Source organism: Arachis hypogaea, chromosome 11 (assembly GCF_003086295.3).
Source record: "Arachis hypogaea cultivar Tifrunner chromosome 11, arahy.Tifrunner.gnm2.J5K5, whole genome shotgun sequence".
Lineage (NCBI taxonomy): Eukaryota > Viridiplantae > Streptophyta > Magnoliopsida > Fabales > Fabaceae > Arachis > Arachis hypogaea.
The window spans coordinates 95,300,024-95,308,687 of NC_092046.1; the positions used below are offsets into that span (position 1 = coordinate 95,300,024).

General features: G+C 39.1%; 1 non-coding gene across 1 annotated transcript; it reads left to right on the plus strand.

The window, feature by feature from the left end:
- Nucleotides 1-2,176: 2,176 nt before the first annotated feature.
- LOC112725458 (small nucleolar RNA R71) lies at nucleotides 2,177-2,284 on the plus strand. The gene has a single exon (XR_003164566.1). It is a non-coding gene; the product is annotated as a small nucleolar RNA R71 (small nucleolar RNA).
- Nucleotides 2,285-8,664: the final 6,380 nt, after the last annotated feature.

Genomic DNA, 8,664 nt, shown 5'->3' on the forward strand with positions numbered 1-8,664 from the left:
CATGTGGGGTCCACAGATCCTGAGATGATCCTGTGGGGTCCACAGATCCTGAGGTGTCAAGGCATTTACATCCCTGCACCAATTTAGGCATGTAAAATGCCCTTGCACACAACTCTAGGCGTTCAGCGCCAGGTTGGTGCCCATTTTGGGCGTTCAACACCCCTTTGCTGCCTTTTCTGGCGTTGAACGCCAGAACCATGCTTGTTCTGGGCGTTCAGCGCCAGGATGCTCCCATTGTGGGCGTTCAGCGCCAGAACTATGCTCTGTTCTGGCGTTTGAACGCCAGACAAATGCTCCTCCAGGGTGTGATTTTTCTTCTGCTGTTTTTGATTCCGTTTTCAATTTTTATATTTATTTTGTGACTCCTCATGATCATGAACCTATAAAGACACATAACTAAGAAAAGTATAGTTAGATAAATAAATATTGGGTTGCCTCCCAACAAGCGCTTCTTTAATGTCAATAGCTTGACAGTGGGCTCTCATGGAGCCTCACAGATGTGCAGAGCTTTGTTGAGACTCTCTAACACCAAACTTAGAGTTTGAATATGGGAGTTCAACACCAAACTTAGAGTTGGTTGTGGCCTCCCAACACCAAATTGAGAGTTTGACTGTGGGGGCTCTGGTTGACTCTGCTTTGAGAGAAGCTTTTCAAGCTTCCTCTCCATGGTTGTAGAGGGAGATCCTTCAGTTTTGAATACAAGGGAGTTCTCATTCCATTGAAGGACTATTTCACCTCTGTCAACATCAATCACAGCTCTTGCTGTGGCCAGGAAAGGTCTTCCTAGGATGATGGATTCATCCTCTTCCTTTCCAGTATCCAGGACTATGAAATCAGTAGGTATGTAAAGGCCCTCAACCTTTACTAATACATCTTCTACTTGTCCATAAGCCTGTCTTCTTGAGCTGTCTGCCATCTCTAGTGAGATTTTAGCAGCTTGCACCCCATAGATTCCCAGTTTCTCTATTACACAGAGGGGCATGAGGTTTATTCCTGAACCAAGGTCACATAGAGCCTTAAAGATCATGGTGCCTATGGTACAGGGTATTATGAACTTTCCAGGATCCTGTCTCTTCTGAGGCAATGTCAGTTGATCCAGATCACTTAGTTCATTGATGAACAAGGGAGGTTCAACTTCCCAAGTATCAATGCCAAATAATTTGGCATTCAGCTTCATGATTGCACCAAGAAACTTGGCAGTTTGCTCTTCAGTAACATCCTCATTCTCTTCAGAAGAGGAATACTCATCAGTGCTCATGAAGGGCATAAGGAGGTTCAATGGAATCTCTATGGTCTCTAGATGAGCCTCAGAGTCCTTTGGTTCCTCAGAGGGAAGCTCCTTATTGGTCACTGGACGTCCCAGGAGGTCTTCCTCCTTGGGATTCACGTCCTCTCCTCTCCTCACAGGTTCGGCCATGGCACTTATGTCAATGGCCTTGCACTCTCCTTTTGGATTCTCTTCTGTATTGCTTGGGAGAGTATTAGGAGGGATTTCAGTGATCCTTTTACTCAGCTGGCCCACTTGTGCTTCCAGATTTCTAATGGAAGACCTTGTTTCATTCATGAAACTTACAGTGGCCTTAGATAGATCAGAGACTAGATTTGCTAAATTAGAAGCATTTTGTTCAGAGTTCTCTGTCTGTTGCTGAGTTGATGGTGGAAAAGGCTTGCTATTGCTAAACCTGTTTCTTCCACCATTATTAAAGCCTTGTTGGGGCTTTTGATCCTTCCATGAGAAATTTGGATGATTTCTCCATGATGAGTTATAGGTGTTTCCATAAGGTTCACCTAAGTAATTCACCTCTGCTATTGCAGGGTTCTCAGGATCATAAGCTTCTTCTTCATAAGAAGCCTCTTGAGTACTGTTGGATGCAGCTTGCATTCCATGCAGACTCTGAGAGATCATATTGACTTGCTGAGTCAATATTTTATTCTGAGCCAATATGGCATTCAGAGTATCAACTTCAAGAACTCCCTTCTTCATAGGCGTCCCATTATTCACAGGATTCCTTTCAGAAGTGTACATGAACTGGTTATTAGCAACCATGTCAATGAGTTCTTGAGCTTCTGCAGGCGTTTTCTTTAGGTGAATGGATCCACCTGCAGAAGTGTCCAATGACATCTTTGATAACTCAGATAAACCATCATAGAATATATCCAGGATGGTCCATTCTGAAAGCATGTCAGAAGGACACTTTTTGGTCAACTGTTTGTATCTTTCCCAAGCTTCATAGAGGGATTCACCTTCTTTCTATCTGAAGGTTTGAACATCAGCTCTAAGCTTGCTCAGCTTTTGAGGAGGAAAGTACTTGGCTAAGAAAGCCGTGACCAGCTTATCCCAAGAGTTCAGGCTATCTTTGGGTTGAGAGTCCAACCAGATTCTAGCTCTGTCTCTTACAGCAAAGGGGAAAAGCATGAGCCTGTAGACTTCAGGATCTATTCCATTAGTCTTAACAGTATCACATATCTGCAAGAACTCAGTTAAGAACTGAAAAGGATCTTCAGATGGAAGTCCATGAAACTTGCGGTTCTGCTGCATCAGAGAAACTAATTGAGGTTTCAGCTCAAAGTTGTTTGCTCCAATGGCAGGAATGGAGATGCTTCTTCCATGTAAATTGGAATTAGGTGCAGTAAAGTCACCAAGCATCTTCCTTACATTATTATTATTTTCGGCTGCCATCTCCTCTGCCTGTTCGAAAATTTCTGAAAGGTTATCTCTGGATTGTTGTATTTTAGCTTCTCTTAATTTTTTCTTCAGAGTTCTTTCAGGTTCTAGATCTGCTTCCACAGGAATGTTCTTATCCTTGCTCCTGCTCATATGACAAAGAAGAAGGCACAGAAAAATAATAATAATAATAGAGATCCTTTATTCCACAGTATAGGGATCTCTGTGTGAGTAGAGGAAGAGGGGGAGACAAAGAATGTAATATAATGGAAGAAACACAACTATGAGGAGGCTAGAGATGTGAGGTGAGATGTTAGGATATGAATGAATAAATAGAAGAAGATGGGAGAGGGGGAATTTTTGAAAATATTTTTTTGAGAAAGAGTTAGTGATTTTTGAAAAATGGTTTTTGAAAAATGTTTAGTATTTTTTTTCGAAAATTTTTGAAATTAAAAATAAAAAATAAAAATAATTAGTTAATTAAAAAGAAATTTTTGAAAAAGAGGGAAGATATTTTCGAAAATGAGAGAGAGAGAGTTAGTTAGGTAGTTTTGAAAAAGTTAAGAAACAAACAAAAAGTTAGTTAGTTAGTTGAAACAAATTTTGAAAAGATAAGAAGTTAGGAAGTTAGAAAAGATATTTTGAAAAGATATTTTTGAAAAAGATAAGATAAGAAGATATTTTTGAAAAGATATGATTGAAGTTAGTTTTGAAAAAGATTTGATTTTTAAAATCTCAATTAATGACTTGATTCATAAGAAATCACAAGATATGATTCTAGAACTTAAAGTTTGAATCTTTCTTAACAAGCAAGTAACAAACTTCAAATTTTTGAATCAAAATATTAATTGATTATGTTATTTTCGAAAATAAGAAAGAGATTTTTGAAAAATAGTTTTGAAATTTTCGAAAATAATTAAGAATTTTGAAAAAGATTTGATTTTTGAAAAAGATTTTGAAAAAGATAAGATTTTCAAATTGAAAATTTGATTTGACTCATGAGAAACAATTTGATTTTAAAAATTTTTGAAAAAGTCAACTCAAATTTTCGAATTTGATGAGAGAAAAAGGGAAGGATATTTTTTTTGATTTTTGAATTTTTATGATGAGAGAGAAAAACACTAAAAAGATGCAATGCATGAAATTTTTAGATTAAAACATGTGATGCATGCAAGAATGCTATGAATGTCAAGATGAACACCAAGAACACTATGAATGTCATGATGAACATCAAGAACATATTTTTGAAAAATTTTTAATGCAAAGAAAACATGCAAGACACCAAACTTAGAATTCTTTAATGCTTACGCACTAAGAATTCAAGAATGCATATGATAAACATGAAAAGACACAAAACAAAAATTCATCAAGATCAAACAAGAAGACTTACCAAGAACAACTTGAAGATCATGAAGAACACTATGAATGCATGATATTTTCGAAAAAATGCAAGATGCATATGCAAGTGACACCAAACTTATGATATGACTCAAGACTCAAACAAGAAACACAAAATATTTTTGATTTTTATGATTTTCTAATTTTTTTTGGATTTTTATTTTATATTTTTCGAAAATAGTTTTGAAAAAGAAAAATAAGGATTCCAAAATTTTTAATATGAATTCCAGGAATCTTGCCATGTTAGTCTAAAGCTTCAGTCCAGGAATTAGACATGGCTCACTAGCCAGCCAAGCTTTTCAAAGAAAGCTCCAGTCCAAAACACTAGACATGGCCAATGGCCAGCCAAGCTTCAGCATTTAACATCAGAGTATATTGATCTTGATAACAAATTGCTGCTCATCATTTACCAAGTATGTAACTTACCTCTGATAGTTTGGAAGCCTCAGTCCAAAAGAATTTAGACATGGCTTTACAGCCAGCCAGGCTTCACATGCTTCATGAAACACTAGAATTCATTCTTAAAAATTCTGAAGAAAAATATTTTATTTTTGAAAACATTTTTATTTTTTTCGAAAACAGATGAGAGATTTTTGAAAATATTTTTGAAAAATTTTTGAAAATAAAATAAAAAGAAAATTACCTAATCTGAGCAACAAGATGAACCATCAGTTGTCCAAACTCAAACAATCCCCGGCAACGGCGCCAAAAACTTGGTGCACGAAATTGTGATCTCTGGTAATGGCTTATTAGGCCAGATACTCTGATCTAGTTTTATTGTCTGTCACAACTTCGATACAACTAACCAGCAAGTGCACTGGGTCGTCCAAGTAATACCTTACGTGAGTAAGGGTCGAATCCCACGGAGATTGTTGGTATGAAGCAAGCTATGGTCACCTTGTAAATCTCAGTCAGGCGGATATAAAATAATTATGTGGTTTTCGAATTATAAATAATAAAATAGGGGTAGAGACACTTATGTAATTCATTGATAGGAATTTCAGATAAGCGAATGGAGATGCTTTCGTTCCTCTGAACCTCTGCTTTCCTGCCGTCTTCATCCAATCAGTCTTACTCCTTTCCATGGCTGGCTTTATGCAAGGGCATCACCGTTGTCAGTGGCTACATCCCCTCCTCTCAGTGAATAATATGCTCACGCACCCTGTCACGGCACGGCTATTCATCTGTCGGTTCCCGATCATGCTGGAATAGGATTCACCCTCCTTTTGCGTCTGTCACTAACGCCCAGCACTCGCGAGTTTGAAGCTCGTCACAGTCATTCAATCATTGAATCCTACTCAGAATACCACAGACAAGGTTTAGACCTTCCGGATTCTCTTGAATGCCGCCATCATTCTAGCTTACCCCACGAAGATTCTGGTTAGGAGATCTAAGAGATACTCATTCTAGCTTAATTCATGTAGAACATAAGTGTTTGTCAGGCACGCGTTCATAAGGGGGAAGGATGATGAGCGTCACACATAATCATCACCTTCATCACGTTCTTGGGTGCAAATGGATATCTTAGAAGCGAAATAAGAAGAATTGAATAGAAAACAGTAGTACTTTGCATTAATCTTTGAGGAACAGCAGAGCTCCACACCTTAATCTATGGAGTGTAGAAACTCTACCGTATGAAAATACATAAGTGAAGGTCCAGGCATGGCCGAGATGGCCAGCCCCCTAAAACGTGATCAAAGGATCATAAGGTAATCCAAAGATGCCTAATACAATAGTAAGAGGTCCTATTTATAATAAACTACCTACTAGGGTTTACATGAGTAAGTATTTGATGTATAAATCCACTTCCGGGGCCCACTTGGTGTGTGTTTGGGCTGAGCTTAAGTGTTGCACGTGCAGAGGCCATTTGTGGAGTTGAACGCCAGTTTTTGTGCCAGTTTGGGCGTTCAACTCTGGTTTTGGATCCTTTTCTGGCGCTGGACGCCAGATTTGGGCAAAAGGCTGGCGTTGAACGCCAGTTTACGTCGTCAATTCTTGGCCAAAGTATGGACTATTATATATTTCCGGAAAGCCCTGGATGTCTACTTTTCAACGCACTTGGAAGCGCGCCATTTCGAGTTCTGTAGCTCCAGAAAATCCACTTTGAGTGCAGGGAGGTCAGAATCCAACAGCATCAGCAGTCCTTTTTCAACCTCTGAATCTGATTTTTGCTCAAGTCCCTCAATTTCAGCCAGAAAATACCTGAAATCACAGAAAAACACACAAACTCATAGTAAAGTCCAAAAATGTGAATTTAACATAAAAACTAATGAAAACATCCCTAAAAGTAACTAGATCCTACTAAAAACATACTAAAAACAATGTCAAAAAGCGTATAAATTATCCGCTCATCAGTATACAAGGAAGTTTGAAGATTTATGTCATTTTTCCAAAGTTTGTCAAGGGAATCTAGCAGATTTCGAAGAGTGGAAATATTTGAAATTTGAAGGGGGACTCCGTGAAGATTTGTTGAACTCAGTGGTTCCATTGGAAATACGGAATTTTGCGGAGTTGGTTAATAAGAGTCAGCTAGTAGAGGACTGTGCTAAGAAGATAGCTGCAGCTCGGATGAATCGCCCAGGATCTTCTTTTCAGAATTATAATCGGTATACAGCTCCTCAGGGAAGGAATTTTAAGCAGGGAGCAATGCCTTCACGAAGGTACAATCAGAATAGAAATGTTCATGCACGTCCTATAGGAGGGAATGGAGGAAGAATGAGACAGGATATGGGTAAGCGACCTCAGCAGGCGCAGATGCGACCAGTATGTAGGCAGTGCGGAAAGGAGCATGGAGGTAGACCTTGTCAGCTTCCAGGCGTTATCTGTTTTTCTTGTGGTCAGCCTGGACATATGGCTAAGGACTGTCCGAAGAAGCCAGTACAAGGAATAGATAGGCCGCGACAGCAAGGACGTGTGTTTGCTATGACTGCTGATGACGCAATGAAGTCAGACTCCCTAATTCAAGGTCAGTGTTATGTCAAATCTCGACTCTTAACTGTACTGTATGACTCTGGTGCATCACATTCATTTATTTCTGAGACTGTTGCGCATAAGTTGGGATTAGATTTCACCATGTTAGATTATAATCTAATTGTTCGTACACCCACATCTCAAAATGCCTTGACTAGTCAAGTATGTCAACAGGTGCCTTTTGTTATTGAGGCTAGGACTTTTATACACGACATGGTTTGTTTGCCTTTGTGTGGTTTAGATATTATCTTAGGTCTAGATTGGTTGTCTAAGCATCATGTTTTCCTTGATTGTTTTAAATGAATTGCTACATTTCCATCATCTGAAATGCACACTGAACCAGTTGAGTCTTGTACTTTCTATTTGAATTCCCTAAGAGTTATTTCTAGTAATAGTGGGTTAGAGGGTTACATTCTACTATCGGCTCGCTCAGAAACTAATGAACGAGACTTGGAGCAAATCCGAGTGGTGAAGGAGTTTCCTGATGTTTTTCCGGATGATATACCTGAGTTTCCACCTCCGAGAGAGATAGAGTTTAGTATTGATCTGGTTCCTGGAGCCGGACTAATTTCTATAGCACCGTATCGGATGTCACCGTTGGAACTAGCAGAGTTAAAGAAGCAGTTGAATGAATTACTGGGGAAGAAGTTTATTCATCCGAGTGTATCACCATGGGGAGCTCCAGTGTTACTAGTAAAGAAGAAGGATGGTGGAATGAGGTTATGTGTGGATTATCAGCAATTGAACAAGATCACAATCAAGAACAAGTATCCACTCCCAAGGATAGATGATCTAATGGACCAGCTGAGAGGTGCGACAGTATTCTCGAAGATTGATTTGCGGTCAGGTTACCATCAAATCCAGGTGAAGGAATCAGATATACCTAAGACTGCCTTTCGAACTAGGTACGATCACTATGAGTATACGGTTATGTCCTTTGGACTGACTAATGCTCATGCTGTATTCATGGATTATATGAATTGCATTTTTCGTCCGTATCTAGATCAGTTTGTGGTAGTCTTTATAGATGATATCCTCATCTATTCCAAGATAGAAGAAGAACATGGAGAGCATTTGAGGATTGTGTTGCAAATATTAAGAGCACGGAAGCTATATGCGAACTTGTCAAAATGTGAGTTTTGGGCGACAGAAGTGGCATTCTTGGGACATGTGATCACACGAGATGGAATAACTGTAGATCCTTTAAAGATCGAGGCCGTAGTACAATGGAAGCAACCCAAGACAGTTACAGAAGTTCGTAGTTTCTTGGGGTTAGCAGGATACTATCGGCGGTTTATCAAGGGTTTTTCACAGATAGCTTTACCTTTGACTCGCCTTACTAGGAAGGAAGTTCCGTTTGAATGGACAGAGAAGTGTGAAGAAAGTTTTGAAACTTTAAAGGAAAAGTTGATGACGGCGCCAGTTTTGGTGTTACCAGACCCACATGAACCTTTTAAGGTGTATTGTGATGCTTCTTTCAAGGGACTTGGATGTGTATTGATGCAGCATAGGAATGTGGTAGCTTATGCTTCGAGACAACTAAGACCTCACGAAAGGAACTATCCGACACATGATTTGGAATTAGCAACAGTGGTCTTTGCACTTAAGATTTGGAGGCACTATTTGTACGG